This window comes from Grampus griseus (genome assembly GCF_964374135.1).
Source record: "Grampus griseus genome assembly, chromosome: 1".
NCBI classification, from domain to species: domain Eukaryota; kingdom Metazoa; phylum Chordata; class Mammalia; order Artiodactyla; family Delphinidae; genus Grampus; species Grampus griseus.
Window position 1 is genome coordinate 24,669,422 of NC_139017.1, and position 23,135 is coordinate 24,692,556.

The following is a 23,135-nucleotide window of genomic DNA, read 5'->3' on the forward strand; positions in this document are numbered from 1 at the left end:
CCTGATACATTGCTAAAAGGTCCATCTGTCTTGTTTGTTTGTTTATCTCAAATCTCTTCAGTGCTTAATAAATAACTGCTATCTCTGAGTCCCATGGTTTATTTTGCAGCTACTTAGACAAGAAACAGAACTAACACTGAATTCATTGACAGCAATGGATATCATGAAATTGCATTAAAAATTTCTGAAAAAAAAATTTCACTGCTTTTAACTTCTAACAAATGAATTAATGCTGTGCTGTACTTTGGAGGGAGAGGCAGCAGACCAAAACAAAAACAAACAAAAAAGTTAGATAACAGCTATAATAAAATCATAGCTCCAAATCATTAATCATGCTGTATCAGAAGGGATCCTCTGAAAGATTTTTAACCAGAGTAGTTGCATGATCTGGTTTACATATCAGAAAAATCACTTGTGTGGATCTTTAATAACATGAAACGAAAGGGCCAGTTGAGAGAGAGAAGTTAAGGATAACAGGAGAGAGGGTGCTGGACAAATAATGGTGCAAAGACTGAGGAGTGGGAAGGCATCCAGGACACAGGCAGAGGGACTATCCTTACACAGGAGAAGGGGCACATTTTCCATTGTGACAGAGGCTTGTGACAGAAGCGGGGTGGGGGATAGTGTTTACACTGGAGTTAAGTTAGAGGCATTTCCATTTAGTAATATATCTTTCTCAGGGAAACAGTGAGTAGGACATCTGCTGAATGGGGGGAAGGGGTATTGGGAGCAGGGACCTGGGAAACATACAGAAGGTTTAAAATAGCCAGTGGAAGTTTGTAGGGCTGCTGCTGAGGGACCACTGAAATTAGTTCACTACAAATTTGTAGTCTCCATTCTACTTGGTCATATACACTGCCTTCAAATTAATCTCATGGCGCAAACAAACCACAGAAAAGCAGCTAAAAGGAGACTCTTTTACCTAACCTTCTACATGAGTTCAAAGTATCGAAAGAAATGCTGGAATTTTCTCAGGGTACTAGGAGAGAGATTTCTTCAGTCCATCTCAACACCTATCTTCATTTGTATTCCTCTGCACAGCTCACCATTCTTCTTCCTACCTCTGTATGCAGACAACTGAATGCAGTTGGTAAAATACTTGCCTCAGGTTTATTTCATTTAAAGAAAATGAATTCTTAAAATCCTGACCCATACTGTAATTGTACTCAAAAGTACACCAAAAATTTTTTTTAAGTAATAGCACCTCATTTTAACCTGCTGCAAATGCTATTCACTAAGCTCTTATGTTCTGCATAGTTTAGGAACACCATATCTTTGGGTTTTTGGGGGGTCTGCGTTGGGTCTTCGTTGCTATGTGGGCTTTCTCTAGTTGCAGCGAGCGGGGACTAGTCTTCACTGCAGTGCGGTGGCTTCTCTTGTTGCAGAGCATGGGCTATAGGCGCGCAGGCTTCAGTAGTTGCGGCACATGGGCTCAGTACTTGTGGCTCAGGGGCTCTAGAGCGCAAGCTCAGTAGTTGTGGCACACAAGCTCAGTTGCTCCACAGCATGTGGGATCTTCCCAGACCAAGGATCGAACCCGTGTCCCCTGCACTGGCAAGTGGATTGTTAACCACTGCACCACCAGAGAAGTCCCACACCTATCTCTGAAATGCCACGTTTTTGGTTAAAGTCGGTTTCGAATTTCATCTTATTTCCTCTTAGCAATTTGAGATTTTTCAAACGTAGATATAAGACTAAATTCTTGTGCCTGTATAAGAAAATCAACATACTGATTTAGTGAATCAGAAAACTTGAGTTCTGATATTATCTCATTTCCTGGGATATAAGATTCCTCCAAACATTAACACGTGATGATTCTAGTTATTAGTTCCCAAATTCTCGATTATTTGTCTTTTACTGCATTAAGTCTAAACAAATATCTACTTTCTCGGGTATTAGTTTGTGAGCTGCAATCACTTCTAATCTACTTTAAAAGTACAGCTACTGGCAAACACACATTTTCTTCTGTCGTTCCTTATCTTGAAAAACAATGATATAAGGTTGCCCTTTGAATGGAAATATGAAGCTCCTGTCCCACATCCAAGAGAATATTAGCTTTGAACTGTTTATACAATTCATGTGCTAATTCATTGTTTTTTCACCCAGTGCTCTTTGTAATCAAAAGCAGCGGTCCCCACCCTTTTTGGCACCAGGGACCAGTTTCGTGAAAGACAATTTTTCCACGGACAGGGTGTTGGGGGGTATGGTTCAGGTGGTAATGCAAGCAATGGTTCAGGCAGTAATGCGAGCAATGGTTCAGGTGGTAATGCAAGCGATAGGGAGCAGCAGATGAAGCTTCACTGCCTCACCCACCGCTCACCTCCTGCTGTGCGGCACAGTTCCTAACAGGCCAACACCGGTCCGCAGCCCAGGGGTTGGGGACCCCTGATCAAAAGCACACATTTGGTCAGCATTAAAGGTTTAGTATCAGGACACAAAACAACACCAATAAATCACTACAAGAAGACTGAACTTTGACCTCAGGAGTAAAGCGCTTTAACTGAGCTAGCCTCAGGTTAATGTAATCAATCTGGTCTACTATGAAGAAGCTATACTTATTAGGTACAGTGGCGGAAGAGGGAGACAGACAAGACACAACCTGTCCTTAAGTGTTTACTCTAAGAGGTTAATATCCAAAATATATAAAGAACTCATACAACTCAATAGCAAAATCCAAATAATCCAATTAAAAAATGGGCAAAAGACCTGAAAAGATACATCACCAATGAACATTTACAAAAGGCCAACAGGTACATTAAAATATGCCCAGTGCCCAGTGTCATTAAGGAAATGCAAATCAAAACCACAATGAGATATCACCACACGTTTGCTAGAATGTCCATCATCAAAAAGAAAAGAGATAACACAGAAAGAAAAATTAAGGAAACAATCCCATTCACCACTGCAACAAGAAGAATAAAATACCTAGGAATAAACCTACCTAAGGAGGTAAAAGACCTGTACTCAGAAGACTATAAGACACTGACGAAAGAAATCAAAGATGACACAGATGGAGAGATATACCATGTTCTTGGATTGGAAGAATCAATATTGTGAAAATGACTATACTACCCAAAGCAATCTACAGATTCAATGTAATCCCTATCAAATTACCAGTGGTATTTTTTACAGAACTAGAACAAAAAATCTGAAAATTTGTATGGAGACACAAAAGACCCCGAATAGCCAAAGCAGTCTTGAGGGAAAAAAACAGAGCTGGAGGAATCAGACTCCCTGACTTCAGACTATACTACAAAGCTACAGTAATCAAGACAATATGGTACTGGCACAAAAACAAATATAGATCGATGGAACAGGATAGAAACCTCAGAGATAAACCCACGCACCTATGTTCAACTAATCTATGACAAAGGAGGCAAGGATATACAATGGAGAAAAGACAGTCTCTTCAGTAAGTGGTGCTGGGAAAACTGGACAGATACATGTAAAAGAACAAAATTAGAACACTCCCTAACACCATACACAAAAATAAACTCAATATGGATTCGAGACCTAAATGTAAGATCGGACACTATAAAACTCTTAAAGGAAAACATAGGAAGAACACTCTTTGACATAAATCACAGCAAGATCTTTTTTGATCCACCTCCTAGAGTAGTGAAAATAAAAACAGAAATAAACAAATGGGACCGAATGAAACTTAAAAGCTTTTGCAAAGCAAAGGAAACTACAAACAAGACGAAAAGACAACCCTCAGAATGGGAGAAAATATTTGCCAATGAATCAATGGACAGAGGATTAATCTCCAAAGTATATAAACAGCTCAATATTAAAAAAACAAACAACTCAATCAAAAAATGGGCAGAACACCTGAACAGACATTTCTCCAAAGAAGACATACTGATGGCCAAGAGGCATATGAAAAGCTGCTAACATCACTAATTATTAGAGAAATGCAAATCAAAACTGGTGGCGCAGTGGTTAAGAATCCGCCTGCCAATGCAGGGGACATGGGTTTGAGCCCTGGTCCAGGAAGATCCCACATGCACGGAGCAACTAAGCCCGTGTGCCACAACTACTGAGCCTGCACTCTACAGCCCGTGAGCCACAACTACCGAGCCCGCGTGCCACAACTACTGAAGTCTGTGCGCCTAGAGCTCATGCTTCACAACAAGAGAAGCCACTTGTTGCTTGGCAAAAAGCCCATGCACCACAACTAGAGAAAGCCCATGCACAGCAATGAAGACCCAACGCAGTCAAAAATTTAAAAATAAATTAATTAAAAAAAAAGAATTCCCCATCATTCCTAAGTATGAGACATTCCATTTCAAAACATGAATGAAGGCCAGAGACAGGACAAAGGGAAGCTCTGATGCTGGAGTCATTCCCTCCTCAGTTCAAAAACAGGCTCCTATACTTACCATCTGTGTAATTTTAGTCAAATTATTTCAACTCTATGAGACTTATTTTTCTTTCTTGTAAGAATGAAATGAGATCTAATTTATGGGAAAGTTCTAAGGCCATCCATAAGTCAAATTAAGAACACTCTTGTAGATTAATGTTTTGTCAGTTGCTTCATTTGCAAATATTTTCTCCCATTCTGAGGGCTGTCTTTTCGTCTTGTTTGTAGTTTCCTTTGCTTTGCAAAAGCTTTTAAGTTTCATTCGGTCCCATTTGTTTGTTTTTGTTTTTATTTCCATTTCTCTAGGAAGTGGGTCAAAAAGGATCTTGCTGTGATTTATGTCACAGAGTGTCCTGCATATGTTTTCCTCTAAGAGTTTGATAGTGTCTGGCCTTACATTTAGGTCTTTAATCCATTTTGAGCTTATTTTTGTGTATGGTGTTAGGGAGTGATCTAATCTCATACTTTTACATGTACCTGTCCAGTTTTCCCAGCACCACTTATTGAAGAGGCTGTCCTTTCTCCACTATACATTCCTGCCTCCTTTATCAAAGATAAAGTGACCATATGTGGGTGTGTTTATCTCTGGGCTTTCTATCCTGTTCCATTGATCTTTCTGTTTTTGTGTCAGTACCATACTGTCTTGATTACTGTAGCTTTGTAGTATAGTGTGAAGTCAGGGAGCCTGATTCCTCCAGCTCCGTTTTTCGTTCTCAAGATTGCAAACAGTCCCTGGACATCAGTCAAGACAGTAATGAAATCCTATGCTCCAGTTAAAAAAAGTCAACTGTCTCATCAGAAATATTTCTTGCCGTGTATTCTAATTAGAAATTTAAGTTGTTCTGCTTAGGACTCTGTGTGATTTCCAAATCTAAGTACTCATGTTTCATCAATTCTGGTAAACAATCAGTTTTATCTTTACATACTGTCTCTCCCCCACTCATGTTCCTCTTTCCCTCTGTAACTCCTATTAGATGTATTTTAGATTTCCTTACTATCTGATCTACATCACTTAATTTCTCTTTTATAACTTCTCTTTATATTTTTGTATTGAGATTGGGGGCTTGAGTTCCAAATCAAACTTCACAGATGTCATTCAATATCATTTCTTCAACTGTATACAATTTGTTGCTTAATTTGTCTGCTCAGTTTATTTCTGTGATTTTTATTCTTAGAAGTCATACAGTACTATTTAAAATAGCTTTAATTTTTTGATAGTACCTTTTTCCTTTTCCATTTTTATCCCACTTTAATATTTATTTTATTAAAGATAAATATTAGAAGTATATAATTATAAGGATAAAAAAATGCTCATTCTTAGGAGTCTAAATGTATTGTTTGTTTCTGTCGACTCCTGATCACGGTGGATTATTTTGTAATTTTGGATAATGAGCTCCTCTGCAGTGAAGGGCTTTATCTGTGGGGATCTTGCACAGGCTGATTTAAGGATCGCTTCTTCCAGAGTGCTTTTGCTTCTGCCAGGTGTCCCTGGTTATGTTACCAACTAGGGCCAGTTTTTATATTAATTCTCAACTGAGGAAAGCATTAATATGAACCCCAAACCTCAGGGTTAACAGACTCATGGTTACAAACACAAATATAAACAGAGAGAAGTCACTCTCTTCAACAGAATATCAAGGCAGAGACAGAAAAACTCCTTATCTCTTTGCTCCTAGGCAGACACCCCCTCCCCCCCAAATCCATCACTGGAGAACTGAGATCTTCAGGGTCCTGGCTGTATGTGCAGCTCTCAATACCAATGCCCTGTTCAGGTTCCTTGGTTAAGTCTTAAGGCCTCCTTTTCTGTCCCAATGTGGTGGTTAAAATTCAAGCCCACTGGATAACTGCCCCCATCCCGTTCTCCTAAAACAGCTGTTGATTATATGTGATTATTTATCGAACATTTAATGAATGCCAGGTACTATGTTAACACTTTACATATCTTATTTCATTTCGTTCTCATGGAAACACTTCTATTTTTCCCACCTTACAGATGAGGAAACAGAAAGCAAGATAAGCAATTTGCTCAAAGCTTATGCAGCAAGTAAGAAGCAGAATTGAGATCTGACCTAGATCTATGTGAGCCTGAGTATGCATTGTTAATTATCATACACTGCCACTTTTAAAAACTTCTTCCTAGTGCCTAGGCTAGTGCTAGATGTAAAGTAGTCACTCAAGGACTGTCTGCTGAATGAACATTCTCCTTCGGTATATAAGTCTGTTATTGGAAACCCTGAGAACAATTAAGTATTTGGCAGATTTTTAAGAGTAGCAACAATGGGTATAAAACAGTGGATGGGTTATAGGATATCACCCAAACTACTGAGTAGAAATAATGTTGGATGGCACTTCCAGCCATGTTTTATACTTGAATCACAATATTAAAATGTTTGTTTTATTGACTAATCATGAAATCATGAATTTTCTAGTGATGCACGACATTAAGTGTTCAATAATTGTTACATTTGTCATTTGTCATCATTATCAAAACAGAATGCCTCCTTGAGAAGAATTTATAAGCTAGTGGAGAGCACACATGTATAACCTAGATAGCCAGGTATAATGAATAAATATTTAACAGAAAAAGTAAAGAGAGAAAAAAAGGAAAGAGCAAAAGCTGCCCAGGGATCTGCAAAGTCACAGGATGATAAATGAACATTTTCTGGTAACATGAATTCACTACAAAAATTGAGCTGGGAACTACTTAACTATTTGTATGTTAAAACAGATGTTACAGAGCAGAATTTTAAAATATATAAAATTCCTGGGACTTCTCTGGTGGGACAGTGGTTAAGAATCCTCCTGCCAATGCAGGGGACATTGGTTCGATCCCTGGTCCGGGAAGATCCCACATGCTGTGGAGCAACTAAGTCCGTGTGCCACAACTACTGGGCCTGCACTCTAGAGCCCGCGAGCCACAACTACTGAAGCCTGCACGCCCTAGAGCCCACGCATCTCAACTACTGAGCCTACATGCCACAACTACTGAGCCTGTGTGCTACAACTACTGAAGCCTGCACGCCTAGAGCCCACGCACCTCAATAAAGAGGAGCCCCCACTCACCGCAACTAGAGAAAGCCCGCGGACAGCAATGAAGACCCAACGCAGCCAAAAAATAAATAAATAAAAATAAATTCATTAAAAAAATATACATATATAAAATTCCAAAAAATCTTTAGGTTCAAATAGACGTCTTCATAGAATGATTACACTTGTTGTTAGGAATACCATTAAAAACAAAGTATGAGAATAAAAGCAAATATTTATATGGTGCTTACTCTGTGCCCTGTACATACTGACTCATTTAGCCTCACAATAATCCTCTTAGGTAGCTTTGATATTATTAGCACCTCCATTTTATGGGTAAGCAAACTGAGGCACTGACAGGTTAAGCACTCATCACGTCAAACAGCTGTCGAAACTGGGACTCAAACCTACATTGACTGGCTCCAGAGTCCATGCTGCCTCTGACAGCCATACACAAGGTAGAATTTGAGCTAGGTGCTGAAGATTAAGAGTTTGGACAAATTAGGAGGAGGAGGAGGAAAGGAAACTGTAATAATACAATTTACAATGCATTTAATACAAATTTATTATTTGACCTTAGAAAAGTCCAATCATAGATGGAGACAATAGCTTACACAGAATCTATGCTAAAATATTCACAAAGACTTTTTTTTTTAATGAAATAAGCACTGTATTTTTTAAAGTATCTAGTGGATACTGTTTCAAGTTTGCTTATTTATTGCTTTAGGCTTTTTCACAAGCTATTCCATACATGTATATTATTTCCCAAGTAGAATTCAAGTGCTTGAAGCAAGAGAATATATGTGTTACTTCTTTTGCAGCCCTTACCACAGCACGGTCCTAGGCACATAATTGGCCCTAAATAATGCTTGTTCAATTGAACTAAAACAGTAACGTCTCTTTTTCACTTCCTCTTACCTAAGGAAATAGATTTAGAAAAAATGATTACATCACTTAAGATAATGTTTAAAATATATTTAACAACAAAAACCCCACAAATATCTGGTAGGAAACAGAAATAGAGGGGAAACGCCAAAACAGAGAGTACTTTTGTCACTGAAAGATTAAATATAACGGCAAGTCAGCAAATTCGAAAAAAGAAGCATGAATTAGTACAAAAAGCAAAGATTAAATTAAATGGACCCACTCTACTTTCTGATCCAGAAAATTCTGAATCTGTAATTATAAATCCTTACTGCTCAAGCTATGCAAATTAAAGGATAAGATTTAAATATGCAAAGAACATACAGAAGAACTGTTTTATGTTACTTTCAAAAATAGAGATGAGACAAATGGAACTAGACAAAGGTCAAATTTATTTTAACCTAGACTTTCCTTTTTTTTTTCAACTACAATTTTACCTGAAAGCTTCACCTTCTCATATTCTAGATTGGATTTCTCTACCATAGAAAAACATAAAAGATATTTCCATGCCCATTTAAAAGACAAAAATGAAATCTATGAAATAAATGGAATAAAACTGGTTCCAATAAGAATTATGACCACTCTTACTGAAATTAAGAAAATATATTATTTTACTAATAGGAGTCTCCTGAAATTTTCAAAGTAAAAGACTAAAATAATAAGAGAGTAACCTCAGAGGTCCAAGTGAAAGTGGAGACATACGTTAAAAATTTGGATGATGGGTATAAAATAGTGGATGGATTACAGGATATCACACAGACTACTGAGTTTCAGAGTAAGCTTGGCCCAAAGTTAGTTCAAAAACAGACCCAGGGACTTCCCTGGTGGCTCAGTGGTTAAGAATCAGCCTGCCAATGCAGGGGACATGGGTTTGAGCCCTGGTCCAGGAAGATGCCACATGCCGTGGAGCAACTAAGCCTGTGTGCCACAACTACTGAGCCTGCACTCTAGAGCCTGAGAGCCACAACTACTGAGCCCACGTGCCCCAACTACTGAAGCCCGCTCACCTAGAGCCCATGCTCTGTCTGCAACAAGAGAAGCCACCACAACGAAAAGCCTGCGCACCGCAACAAAGAGTAGCCCCTGCTCGCCGCAACTAGAGAAAAGCCCACGCACAGACCCAACACAGCCAAAAATAAATAAATAAATAAATAAAATAAATTTATTTAAAAAAACCCAAAACAAACAAACAAAAAACAGACCCAGAGAATGGTCAGGTCTAGAAAGAGAATTTGAATAAGGAGGTAAAAGTAGGAGAGGGAAGAGGCTATAAAGGGAGAGGAATGAAGAGCAAAGTCATAATAATAGTACAACAGGATTTGTTGGTACTACTTAAATCTTTATTTCATAAGAATTGTCAATTTTGAAGATGCTTTAACCACAAAAAGATTTGCACTTGAATCATTTTAGTACATGCTCTTTTCTTTACTGAAAGGAAAATGTCCACCTTAGCAATCTTCAAAAAAAGCTATAACTTGGCAATAACCCATCAAAAACAGAGAGCAGGATAGTTTCTAAAAAGGTAAGAACCAAAATCAAGGGAATTCCCTGGCAGTCCAGGGGTTAGGACTCCATGCTCTCATTGCCAAAGTCCCAGATTCGATCCCTGGTTGGGGAACTAAAATCCCACAAGCTGCCAAAAAAAAACCAAGAACCAAAAATCAATATTTTAAAGTTTTTAACGTAAAACTGTTACTTTACTGTTCCAGGTTAGAACGAGACTTCCGAATGTTTGCACTCTGGCCCGTGCCTGAATTTTGAAGGCCAAGTTTCCATGGCTCCCAGAAGGCAAAGGTAACACCCTTTATTAACATTTACGGAGAGCCTACTAAATATATACCACCAGGCTCAGTGCAGCATATGTTGGGGGAAGAGGGGGGTGGGGGCATGTATTTATTGGCCATTTGTCTCTTCGGAGAAATGTCTATTCAGATCCTTTGCCCAATTTTTAATTGGGTTATTATTTATTGAGTTGTAAGGTGCATTATTTTTACACTCAGAAAAAACGTTTTAAAAGGCATTTGAATATATGCTAATATATATAATCACTAAGAATGTGGCAACGTTACTATAAATATTGAGGGTTATGAAGAAATCTCCCTCGTTCCTGATGTACTCCTTTACTCACCTCTGGGGAGGCAGATTGATTTATCTGTTTCGTAAATTTGGTAATACCTGATCTTAACTGTCTCAGCCACCTTTCTTTCTTGAGTGAGCCTGTCAGCAGAAAACAGACCCTGCTCTGCTCTGTTGTTTAGCTGGGCAGGCCTCCGGACAGGAAAAGACAGAGGAGAAAAGATTGAGAAGAAGATTAAGAAGGAAAAATTAGATAGATGGAAAGTAAGGAGAGGTGGGATAGGATAGAGACTTCAGTACAGATAATAGACAAGGAGTTTTTAGAGGAAAATGAGTGCGACAGCTTGGCTGGATGGGAAAAGTATAAGAAGTAGCTAGAGATCTACTGAAGTTGCCTCTTCAACTCACATTGCCCTTAATCCAGTTCAAGTCCTAACTCCTAAACCTTAATACAATCTCTCAACAATCCATCTAACTTTATTCCCTACTAATCTTCTACTAAGATATGCCTTGTCACATGCTGTTCAATTTGAATATAAATTGGCACAATTTATCAGAAAACAATTTCATAATAAATAGTAAGACTATTAAAACAATTAAGACCTACTAAGTTTCTTTCTGAAGGTTTATGCTAAAGAAATACTCTGAATAGCAAGCAAAAAAAGAAAAAAGGGAGAGGGGGAGGATTCTCTATGCACAAACATGAACAGCAAGGCATTATTTTAAAAGTTTATTCTGTTCCAGGAACTGTTCTGTATATTTTGTACACATTACCTCAGTTAATCCTTTTAATTGCTACAAAGTATTGTTTCTCCCACTTACAAATGGGAAAACTAAGCAGCCAGATAGTTTGTCCAAGGTCATTGTGGCAATGTGTGAAAAATTGGAAACAATCTAAATGTTCAATAATAGGGGAATGATTAAGTAAATTAGCTCATACCCTAGATATTACAACACCACAAAATATGTACATTATGAATCTATAATGAGGGAAATAGAATCTAAAACAAATAAATATGATCTCAACTATGTTTACACACACTCCAGAGACACTGAAAGTAAATATACAGAAATGTTCACAATTCTTGCTCTTGGCTGATGGGAGTACAAGTTAATTTGTTTTGTACTTTTCTGCATTTTGCATATATCTAAACATACAATATTTTTCTATTCAAAAAAATGTTTAAAGCATTGAACCAAGGACACAGTATTTTTAAAAACTCCAAAGAATGCTACACAGTTAATCTAGATATTAATATTGTTCACCTCTTTACAAAGAAAATAATCCAAATATATACAAGGTTATCACAAAGTTAGCAAATTAAAAACAAAACAACCAATTTACTAACTGCTCTATGTGCTTAACACTGTGGAAGGCGGTCACTTTAACATATGTTATCTCATGCGATAAATGTGTGGTTTTTTTTTTTTTGTAAGGTTTGTTTATCCACCATTTCAGAGGATTCCCATTGCCTTAAGACCCTAACTATTTTAGAGCATCAAAGAGTCACTGGATATATTTGCCAATAACCTACAGAAACAGGAGTTCCTACAAAGCCAGTTCTCAAGGGCACAAAGTAGAAACCTCTATGGTGGAACTCTACAGATCTTAGAAATGAACTCATCTGAATTGTTACATAACTTTTCCCTATATGTTTACCAAACCCTAAGTCAAAAAGGTGGTATTTGGGCTTCCCTGGTGGCGCAGTGGTTGAGAGTCCGCCTGCTGATCAGGGGACACGGGTTCGTGCCCTGGTCCGGGAAGATCCCACATGCCACAGAGTGGCTGGGCCCGTGAGCCATGGCCGCTGAGCCTTAGTGTCCAGAGCCTGTGCTCCGCAACGGGAGAGGCCACAACAGTGAGAGGCCCACGTACCGGGGGCGGGGGGGAAGGTGGCATTTAAAATTCTGGTAAAATGAGGAAATAAATTCTACAAAATATTTAGTGAATTAATTATAAATTATACTAAACCAAAAAAGGTTCTCATATGTTTTCTTCCCTTTCTTAAAAAACTACTTATATATATTTGGGACTTGTATTTTTCATCAAATGTTTTGATGAAAGGGCTCATTTTTACTGCATTTCCCACAGTACTTAGTACAATGCTGATCACCTATGGGTTCAAACATTAGACAATAAACTAATAGGAACTAATGCTAGCTTCAAGGTCATTGACAAGCCACCATATTTCAAAATTATTCACCGAAGTGTATATGGATGTTGTAATGTGTAGGTTCATATGGATTATCAGTAAATTAAAATTAACCTATGAATTCAACTAGGAAAAAGAACATAACCCATACGGCGTCAAACATAATTTTAACACTATTTCACAGTTATAAAACCTAAGCCAGGAGCTCTCTAGTTTACTCTCTATTCTTCTTTTGAACAAAAAGCAAAAATCTATTAATTCTATCGTTTCAGAAGATATGAAATTTCAAAATGAGCTTAGGCTGATATGTTTACTTTTAATTGAGGCTCTTGTCTCACACAGCCTTTTCAATCCATCCTGCAAGCCAGAGGCAGATTACTGTTCAGAAAACACTACCTTTGTAAGCAACTATACTCCAGTAAAAATTAATTTTAAAAAATAATAAAATTTTAAAAAAAAGAAAACACACTATCTTCGTGTTTTACATAAGAAAGACAGTGACTTGATAGACTTGTGGAATGAATATTTCTCCATGTCTCAAAGTTCTATAATGACATCTTACTGTCTGGTGAATTTAGCAAGTGTCACCCTGGTCTTAGACTTTATTGAGCATCAAAACAATCTGTTCCTTCAGATAAGTCTTAATATCTCCAATATGCCACTACCAATATCCCATTATCTGGTTCTATTCCTATTTTTAACTCTCAATCCCCTACTGTCATTACCCCCACTACCGTTACCCAGTTCAACTACATCAAGAACTGCAGCCTCAGGAGTTCCCCAGTGGCCTAATGGTTAGGATTCTGGGCTTTCATTGCCATGGCCAGGGTTCAATCCCTGGTCGGGGAACTGAGATCCTGCAAGCGGCGCAGCGTGGCCAGGAACAAAAAAAAGTAAACAAAATAAAATTATTTTTAAAACAACAACAACAAAAAGCCTTCAGACTTCTGCCTTTTTTTTTTTTTTTTAACATTAGCCTCCTCCTGGCATTACTTTCTTTCCTATCGAGCACTGAATTCATGGATCATCTCTAGCTACCTCCTTAGTTCTCATATTTCTTCTGCACCCACCCTATAAAACTCCAGCCCTGATCAACCTAACCACTTTCTCTGCTCTTATACCCAAGCTGCTATCTGTTGCTAAAGAAAATCACAATTATGCAGATTGGTAACTGTAAAAACAGTATCCATCCAACCTCAGGTAGGAGCCTCAATGATGGCCAGACATCATTCCTCAGAGAGCTCCCGGGACCACATCCCCCAAAGCTATTCTAAACCTTTACCACTGGCCTCCAGTCCTCTTTGTATTCCTAGCTCAGCAGTCTCAACTGGGCCACATGTAAACAGAGGTTACCAGATGTTAGTTGGTAACTAGTATTTCCCCCTCTTATCTCAGTAGTAGAATGTTTCTATCTGCTGTTCAAGGATATTCTTTCCCTTTCTTACTCTTTTCCACTTCATCAGGAGCATATGTGTATAATCAACCTACCTATGGACTCATTCCTCTCACTGCGTAAGGCATCCTCACAAAATGCAGCTTTCCTTTATCCTAATCCTTACTCTATGAACAACTTTTTGAAGTGCCAGGAAAAATTCAGTCACAAGAATTAATCATCTTTCTGTAAAATGCACAGATGGCAAACAAATGATAAAAAACAAAGTAACCTGCAGGATACTTGAGAAATGTCTAAAGGTATACAAAACAATAGGTAAGATACTTGAGGAAGATTTGTTTTTTAAAAGAATCAGTATGCCTTTTCCTATAAGATAATCTATTAAATTATTTTTGTCATAAATAAAATACTACTAAAAAATGAAGCTTATATATAGAGATCCTTACAAAACTATCACTGATGAGAAGGATTAGAGATTTATAACCAAGCTCAAATTAATTCTGTGGTTCTTATCTTTTTCTGGGTCATGGACCTTTGAAGAATCTGATGAAAGCTAAGAATTCCCTCCTCAGAAAAATACACATATACTACCGCTAAGTTATGAATGTTATTTCAGGGGGCTCACAGACCCCTTGAAGTCTATTCTTGGGCCTGACATTAAAAACTCTGATTGTTGGGCTTCCCTGGTGGCGCAGTGGTTAAGAATCCGCCTGCCAATGCAGGGGACACAGGTTCGAGCCCTGGTCCAGGAAGATCCCACATGCCACAGAGCAACTAAGCCTGTGTGCCACAACTACTGAGCCTGCGCTCTAGAGCCCACGAGCCACAACTACTGAGCCTGCATGCCACAACTACTGAAGCCCACGCACCTAGAGCCCGTGCTCTGCAACAAGAGAAGCCACCACAATGAGAAGCCCGTGCACTGCAACAAAGAGTAGCCCCCGCTCGCCACAACTAGAGAAAGCCCGCACACCGCAACAAAGACCCAACGCAGCCAAAAATAAATAAATAAAATCAAAAAAAACAAAACTCTGATTGTTCCCAAGAAATTATACCTTATCCATGTCAAATAGGTAGATATTGTTTTCTATTCCTATAATATCTAAATATTTATGATATTAATTCTTACTGTGATGTTTGACACAACAGTGACATACTAATTTATATCTCCAGCATAACAAAAGTTAATAGAAAGGCAGGAAGGGAGACAGGTGTAAAAGTGAATATGCTTTCCTATAACTAGTCATTCAAGAGAAAGTATTTTGATGGGGGTTTGGGAAAAGAAAAAATTCCAGAGTAAGGTAGTTTATCCTAGGTAATAAATTCTAAGAAAAGAATAAAAAACCAAGAGAAAATATTTGTCCCAGAAGAAGATACCTTCCAATACTTTGAAAGACTGTTGACAGAATACGATTTTTCCCCGAAGATATTTTATTTCAGTGGAGAATATTCCCTAAAGAAAACACACATGATGAAAGAGACACTATTAAATATATTCTACTGGGAATTCCCTGGCGGTCCAGCTGTTAGGACTTGGCACTTTCACTACCGAGGGCCTGGGTTCAATCCCTGGTTGGGGAACTAAGATCCCACAAGCCACGTGGTGCAGCCAAGTAAATAAACAAATATATGTATTTACACACACACACACACATACACACACACACACACACATTCTAGCACAGTTTAGTATTGGTGTACTCAAAGTTTCCTTCTGTAATAGGGAAGAACAAGTCTGACACCATACTGGATCTGCTTCTTCTACTTTAACGTTTGTATTCTATTGCTTTTTGTCACAAGTTAAGAATGTTGCCTATATCCTAAAATATACAGGATAGCCCATTCTCAAGACTCTGACCTTTAAAGGTAAAACACTTTTCCATTCACGTAGAGATAAAAAGTTGCAGAACAGAAAATAACATTTGTCTTGTTGGAGGTTTATAGGAACACTGTGATTGGACCTACCTGGAAAGCTGGAAGAATGAAGGATTCTGGCACCAAGAAGTTTGCAGCAACCAACCACACCCCCACATCTTTTAGTATAAAGGGGCCTGAATTCTAACTGGGGGAAGATGGTTCTTTGGGACACTAGTCCACCACCTTCTCAGTCTGCTGGCTTTCTGAATAAAGTCACTCACTATTCCTTGCCCCATGAACTTGTCTCCCGATTTACTGGCCTGTTGCGCAGTGAGCAGTATAGGTAACACCTGTACTCAAAGTTTCTTCCTGGCAAATCCACCAGACATCAAAAGTATGATGACAGTGATCAATGGATTCTAACTGCTAAATTAAAGCTTCTGTTCAACTTTCATTATAGGAAAAAACTCTAATTTTTGAATAACCATGTTTTCCTTAAGTTAAAATATATCAGGCTTCCCTGGTGGCACACTGGTTAAGAATCCGCCTGCCAATACAGGGGACATGGGTTCGAACACTGGTCCGGGAAGATCTCACATGCCGCAGAGCAACTAAGCCCGTGCGCCTCAAGTACTGAGCCTGCGCTCTAGAGCTTGCGAGCCACAACTACTGAGCCCGCGTGCCTAGAGCCCATGCTCTGCAACAAGAGAAGCCACCGCAATGAGAAGCCCACGCACCGCAACGAAGAGTAGCCTCCACTCGCCGCAACTAGAAAAAGCCCGTGCGCAGCAACGAAGACCCAGTGCAGCCAAAAATAAATAAACAAAAAATAAATAAATTTATAAAAATAAAATAAAATTTATCCACCTTTTTTTCTCTCTGGAGCACTATTACTTTTGTAATAGAGAGGAAGGAAAGGAAAAAAGGAAGGCGTAAAATGTGTTGTACTCCTACCCCACCCCACCCCAAGGTTATAATAAACCATGACCTGTTCTGACTTTTGAACTTTTCATGGAAGGCAGGTTAGGAAAAAACCAAAAGGTGAGATAAGGCAGAATAAGCTATAGGAGATATTATTCTGGATATCTTTTTACGTACTCTGAACCACTGTAACAAAATGGAAACTCTCCAGCAAAGGCTATACAAAATACATAGTTTTATACAAAGTATTATACAAGTACATGGAAACTGTAGTTTTAAGACAGACATTCTTAGAATATTTGTTTCATCAGCATAGATAAGTGTTCCCGGAGGAGAATTTTTGCTCATAAGTTTTCTGCACACATAGGTATACTCTTTGAGGCTGTCAGGGAAGGTAAGCCAAATACTCAAAGGTCAAAGCCCTGTCATGGTTTACTAGGGAGTCCCTAGGTTTTCCCCAGGCATACAGCTGAAAGAGGACAAAAAGCCTATAGGCATCAAAATGCACAAAATTATAATTAACCAAGAGGGTACCTGATATAATAAAAAATTACCTCCTGAATTAGACACTTTAGGTTAATTTGAAATAGACCTTTCTCTGGCTAGCAAAAATACGAACTTTGGTGGACATAAGACCTATTAGGTCAATTTTAAACTAGAGTTCAACTGTAAGACTAAGACAACAAACCATCTTGTCTTATAAAACATTTAATTATATGATTAAAATAAGGAAGTCACATAACATTGCTTCTAATTTTGGCTCTTTACAGTGCTTATGCAATGCTATAGTTAAAAACTCTAACTGGCGTGACAAAGAACTCCACAACAATTTTGTTTTCTTAAACTATTGGAGCAAAAGAAACCTAGTGATTACTTTGTAAATTGTTGAAAAAAATAAAGCCTAATGACTGAATTTGGATTAAGAAATCACAAATGGATACAAAACCTTTTTTTCAGGAAACTAAACTTCATAATTTTCTAATCAGTATAGTTTCTACAAAATTCCACTCCTCTTTTGAGTTGAACATGAGGGAGGAAATCAAGTCTGTTACTTGGTATGAATCCTTTTGAGACCTGATTTAAGTAAACTTTTTCATGTCCACAGTGGAAAAAAGAAAAATCTAAACTAATCTTTGGTGGTTAATAAGGGAGAAAAATAAAAAACAAAACAAAACTCCACTAGGCTTCAATAAATAAAACACATGTTCACAAAAATAAGTCCTTGTTGAAAAATCTTAAGCAATGTTTTTCAGTTCATTTAATAATTCTTTTTGAAGATTTTGTTGTACAGAGCTAATACCTGCAGAAGAGAGAAAAGTGAACGAGGAAAACAATGTAGGCATAAAATAAAAATACAAGTGGTATGCTCTCCAATATCCAGGAACAACAGCATACTTTATCTTATTATAAAGTTCACATATTTTAAGGAAATTATTTATTTAAAAACCTATATATAAAAGGTGCTTCAAAATATTAGTTTTTTTTTTTTTCTTTTTTGCGGTACGCGGGCCTCTCACTGCTGTGCCCTCTCCCGTTGCGGAGCACAGGCCCCGGACGCGCAGGCTCAGTGGCCATGGCTCATGGGCCCAGCCGCTCCGCGGCATGTGGGATCCTCCCGGACCGGGGCACGAACCCGTGTTCCCTGCATCGGCAGGCGGACTCTCAACCACTGCGCCACCAGGGAAGCCCCCAAAATATTAGTTTGCCTTCATTCAAATTACAAATCCACAGCCACCTAATTCACTGGGTTTTCAAAATGCAGCAAACATAGAAAAAATGTAATTATTTATTCAGGTAGTAGCTTTCCAAGAAAATCAGGTTAGTATTCTCATAAGAGAACTTAATAGGTATAACAATTACAAAATATTGTTAATTACTAAAATCTCTTAGGTACTGTCAATTAAAATATCAAATGCCCAAATGTCAATAAAGTTGACTAAATGTGTCACTTACTCCTTCAGAATTCTTCCTACAGTCAAAGGGAAAAATACTCTTGATTTGTCAGTATTTTGACAAACACACACTATTTTTCCTTTCCACATGGCTAATGATGATGAAAAAGCGGGAAGTCCTAAGAGATGGAAGGGAGGAGGTGATATAAAGGCAAAAAGTTTTCATCTCCAAATATGTTAAAGAGCAGAATCTGAAAACTGTGACTAAAACAATTTAAGAAATCTCAACCTATTATAAGATTCAGAACTTTTTAATAATGTATTTCTTTTTTTTGAAGATTTAGATATGATTTTTTTTACTTTTTATTAAAGGATATTATAGTTACTTCAAATGCATTAAAAAAAGTATTCCTTTTTATTAAAGGATATTATAGTTTTTATTAAAGGATATTATAGTTACTTCAAATGCATTAAAAAAAAGTATTCCTTGGTTAAAAGGAAATATAATTTCCCCCAAAGGAATGATACATAAATAAGGAAAAGCCTATATTCATGTGAATCTTCAAGGCCCTAAACAGAACACACTCATAACTGTATCAAGACAGATGGACATATTGAGTGCAGAACTTCTCAATAAAAATATAATCCTTGCAAAGACCACTTAAATTGAGCCTTTTTAAAAACAGAAAATTGCCAGACTATCAATTATTCTTCCTTAAATAACTAAAGAAAAATTTGCTAAGACTAATTTGAAGCAACAAAACAACGTATTCTCTTATCCAACTAAAATGGTGTCAATGGATAGCCATCTATATTTAAAGACAAAATGAAAATGCTCTGTTTTCCTACATAATGTGTATGCACCTCTCACGAAACAAGCAACATCCAATAACTATCCCCTTCCCCAAATCTGTCTTTGACCCTTTAACATTCCACACACTGCCAACACTGTGCTAGGTTTATACTGACTAGGTTTTACAGAGGGAGTTTGTTGACTGATCAGGTAATTTAAGATTTCTTTATACCATAAAAGTTGTGGAGGAGGCATGTTTCTCATATTAAATTATACAGAATATTAATTAGGTCTTCAAGTAAATTCTGACATTAAATGTAAAAGTACAGCTAAAATAGTATTTAGGTAAGCTTATCAGAATACAGACATCAAGATAAGAATGATGATGGGTCCTATTGATCCCCACTGAAGTCAGTGAGCTGCAGTCACCTTTCAAAGAGGGTTATCTTTAAGTTATAACAGCTCTGAACAAGAGATGGTGCAAATCACCACATCTGTTGCAAAAACAACTTAAAACACATTCCTTGTCAATATGTCAGTAGCGTTCTCTAAAAAACTGCCATATTCCCTTTACAGTTTAACCAAACCACCACACACGTGTGTGTGTTTTGCTATTACTCAGGCTCCCAGTGTTTTACAGCCAAAAAACATACCCTCTTCCTTCTCAGTTTTTGCTAAAAAGATTTTCTTTCCTTTAATAACACCATCATATATAGAAGCGCATTTACAGAACTCTTAGCCATACCTGAAACCGAGTCAGAAAATAAGCCTCCAACAGTAGGTACTCTACCTGTTTACCATAAAGTTCAAACTTCTCATATGTTTTCAAGTTCTCCCTACTTAATACCAACAGATATAGTAGACAAAGACTCATACAGTGTCTTGACACACTGTTGACACGCAGATGTAATTAACTGTAACGATGACACACCAGGAAATGACTGAGCACTCTATACATCTTACGACACTCACTAAACAAGCACAGGGCACCTGTTAATCCTCCTCAGTCAACACAAAAAGGAAGAGACTTTTTGGAACTTTCATCCTGCTAGAATCTTCTCAGTTTGAATATCCCAGCACTTTAGGAAAAAGATTTTTAAATTTACTCCACAGAATTTACCCCAGACTCTCAGGGTAAGAAGATATCTTAAGAATCACACAGTAATCCTATAGATATGTGCTGCTCAATAAGGTCTTTAGCCACCAGCTAAGACATGTAGCTGGTTGGAATTCAGCTGTACTGTAAATATAAAATACCCATGAGATTTTGCAGATTCAGTATGAAAGAATGTAAAACATCTCATCATTAACTTTTAAAACTGATCACATGTTGAAATGATATATATAGAAATCAAATAAAATATTAAAATTAATTCCACCTACTACTTCTTTTTTACTTTGTTAATGTGACTAGAAAACTTTAAATTGCTCACATAGCTTGTATTATATTTCTATTGGGCAGCACTACTGTAGATCCACAGTCTAAATTCTGGTAGCAAACTGTCACTTGGCATTTCCCAATTACAACTGCCGTATAAAAGTCAAAAGAAAAATCAGTATTTTAACTTCTCTGTCAATTAAACGGGGATAGTAAAAAAAATAACTTAAGAATAGTGTAAAAATAGTAGAATCAGTTTGCCTGACACCACTAAACAGATATTACATTACTTCAAAAAGGCAAAAATAGCACAGGATGCAAAAACTACACCTCTTAAAAAAGTAAGATGGGAAATATACAAACAAGGTTTTTCTAAAGAAGTAGCTCTCAAAGCTGATTATAAAGTTCATTTTTAAGGGAAATGGATATTTCTGTCATTTCTAGCACCTGGGACCTCAGAAAAATAAAATGTGTAAGATTCTGTCTCTTATTATTTAAGCATCGTCAACCACAAACAAACCATTAACACTATAAAAAGGGAAATAATTACCATAACCTAATTCTCTTTTCCAAAATCAAAAGAATATAACACCACTCAAAAGCAAAATTAAAAACGACATTAATTTCTCTAGAGTTGAGTAGGTTATCTTTGGTCCACAAATATAAAATAAGAAAGCATATTTTAAGGTAGGTATTTTTTACCACAATTTTTTAAAGTATATTTTAAACGTGAGAAATTCAACAACACAGTTCTATGAGTGAACCATTTCTTCCTCTACCGTAATAGATCTTTCTGCTTTGATTTTTAAAATATTTAGGCCTCAAGGGCTCTTGGGGAAAAAAATCCAGTGTATTTCTGAATGTACAGAAATATTTTTATAAGGAGAGATGGGGAGACAGCTCAGTAAAAGGATCGGGGGTATGGAGCTCTCTCAGGCGTTCAGAGGATGCAAGAATAACTTCTAGACTTGTCAATGGGGAAAATATTTTAAAAAGAATTAAAAAAAATTAAGACCAAAGGGTTCCCAGGGCTTCCACAACAGTTGACAAGACACTTTCTACGGTGTCCTCACAAATTTACAACCCGAAAAAGGCCATACTTGGCCATCAATTCTTTATCCATTTGATATTCATCAGCCGAATAAATCTTCAGACTTCTATTTGCTAGGCGATACATTCCTTAGGAATCTTTTCCTTGTGCATTTAAAATACCAAGCTCAATTACGCTCCCAGTAAGGTACGCAGAAAGGACTGTACATATTTTAAAATAGGAAGTTGAATGGCTGCAGTTTCCTGCCTTGGTGGAAAGGGTGACGGGTAAAGCTCTTTCTGAGTATAATCCTTAAATACTGAAATCGCTCTCAAAGAATTGAGTGTTCTATCACTATCCAATAGGTAAAAAGACTGCCAAATTCTCCATTAGAGCATCCTATTTTTAGAGTCTTTGGAATCGGTCTTTTAAATTGTATTCCACAGTACAATGTGTTTGACTAAGTTTACAAAGGCAACAAAATAAGCATCCTAAGACCTTACTGTTTTCAAGCTCAGGAAGGAACTTTAAACTTTTCAATCCTATTTTTTTAATCTTAACTTTAAATCTTATAAACGCGCAAATAAAAATACAGACTAAAATAAATATTGGCCCAGAGGGAGGAACGGAAGGGAGACACTAGGTGCTTCTTGACAATCTAAGCGGTGAGGGGAAGAAAACAGGTATGAAGGAAAATAAAACCACCCACAGGGGTGGAGAGACACGGCTGTGGGCAACAGGACAAAAACGAACAGAGGCGCCGTGGAAGCCGCAGGCTCTGCGGGGAGCCGGGAGAGGGACAACTCCTGGCGCGAGTGCCCTAGGGAGGGAGAAATGGGCGCGCTGCGCAGGAAGAGGCCACGGCGGCGACAGAAGAGAGGGAAACGGGAGAGCGCAGAAAGGGAGGAGGTGAGGGAACAGGGCTCCACCGCACCGAGAAGGCAGAGGCTTTGCTGCCGGAGGAAGACAGCGCCGGGGGAGCAGCGAGGGGGTTCCCAAAGGCTTTACCCTAGACGCGAGCCGGCCGGCCAGCTGCGACCCGCTCTTCCTCTCCTCACCTGGGAACCGGAGACGAAAGGAGGGCTACCGCCGGGCGCCGGATCCGCTTCTAGCCCCCCTTGCTGACATGGCGGCCGACCAGCTGTCACAGAGCTTGCTCGGGTCTCCCGCCGCTCGAGTGTAGGAGACACCTCTCGCCTTCCCGCCCCGCCTCCCTCTGCGTACCCCTCCCGGCTGGCTGGCTGGCTGGCTGGTGGCCGGCGGCCCGCCACCGCGGAGCATAGAGCGCGGATGGCTAGAGAGGAGGTGCAGAGGACGGACGACCATAG

General features: G+C 38.2%; 1 protein-coding gene across 4 annotated transcripts in view; it reads right to left on the reverse strand.

Moving 5' to 3' along the window:
* Positions 1 to 23,048, reverse strand: part of CNST (consortin, connexin sorting protein) — a 115,848-nt gene extending 92,800 nt beyond the window's left edge. For all 4 annotated transcript variants that reach the window (XR_014296596.1, XM_082652500.1, XM_082652499.1 and 1 more), the window contains exon 1: positions 22,866 to 23,048. The gene's annotated coding sequence lies outside the window, so the exon portion shown is untranslated. The remainder of the gene's footprint in view (positions 1 to 22,865) is intronic.
* Between the last annotated feature and the right edge of the window lie 87 nt (positions 23,049 to 23,135).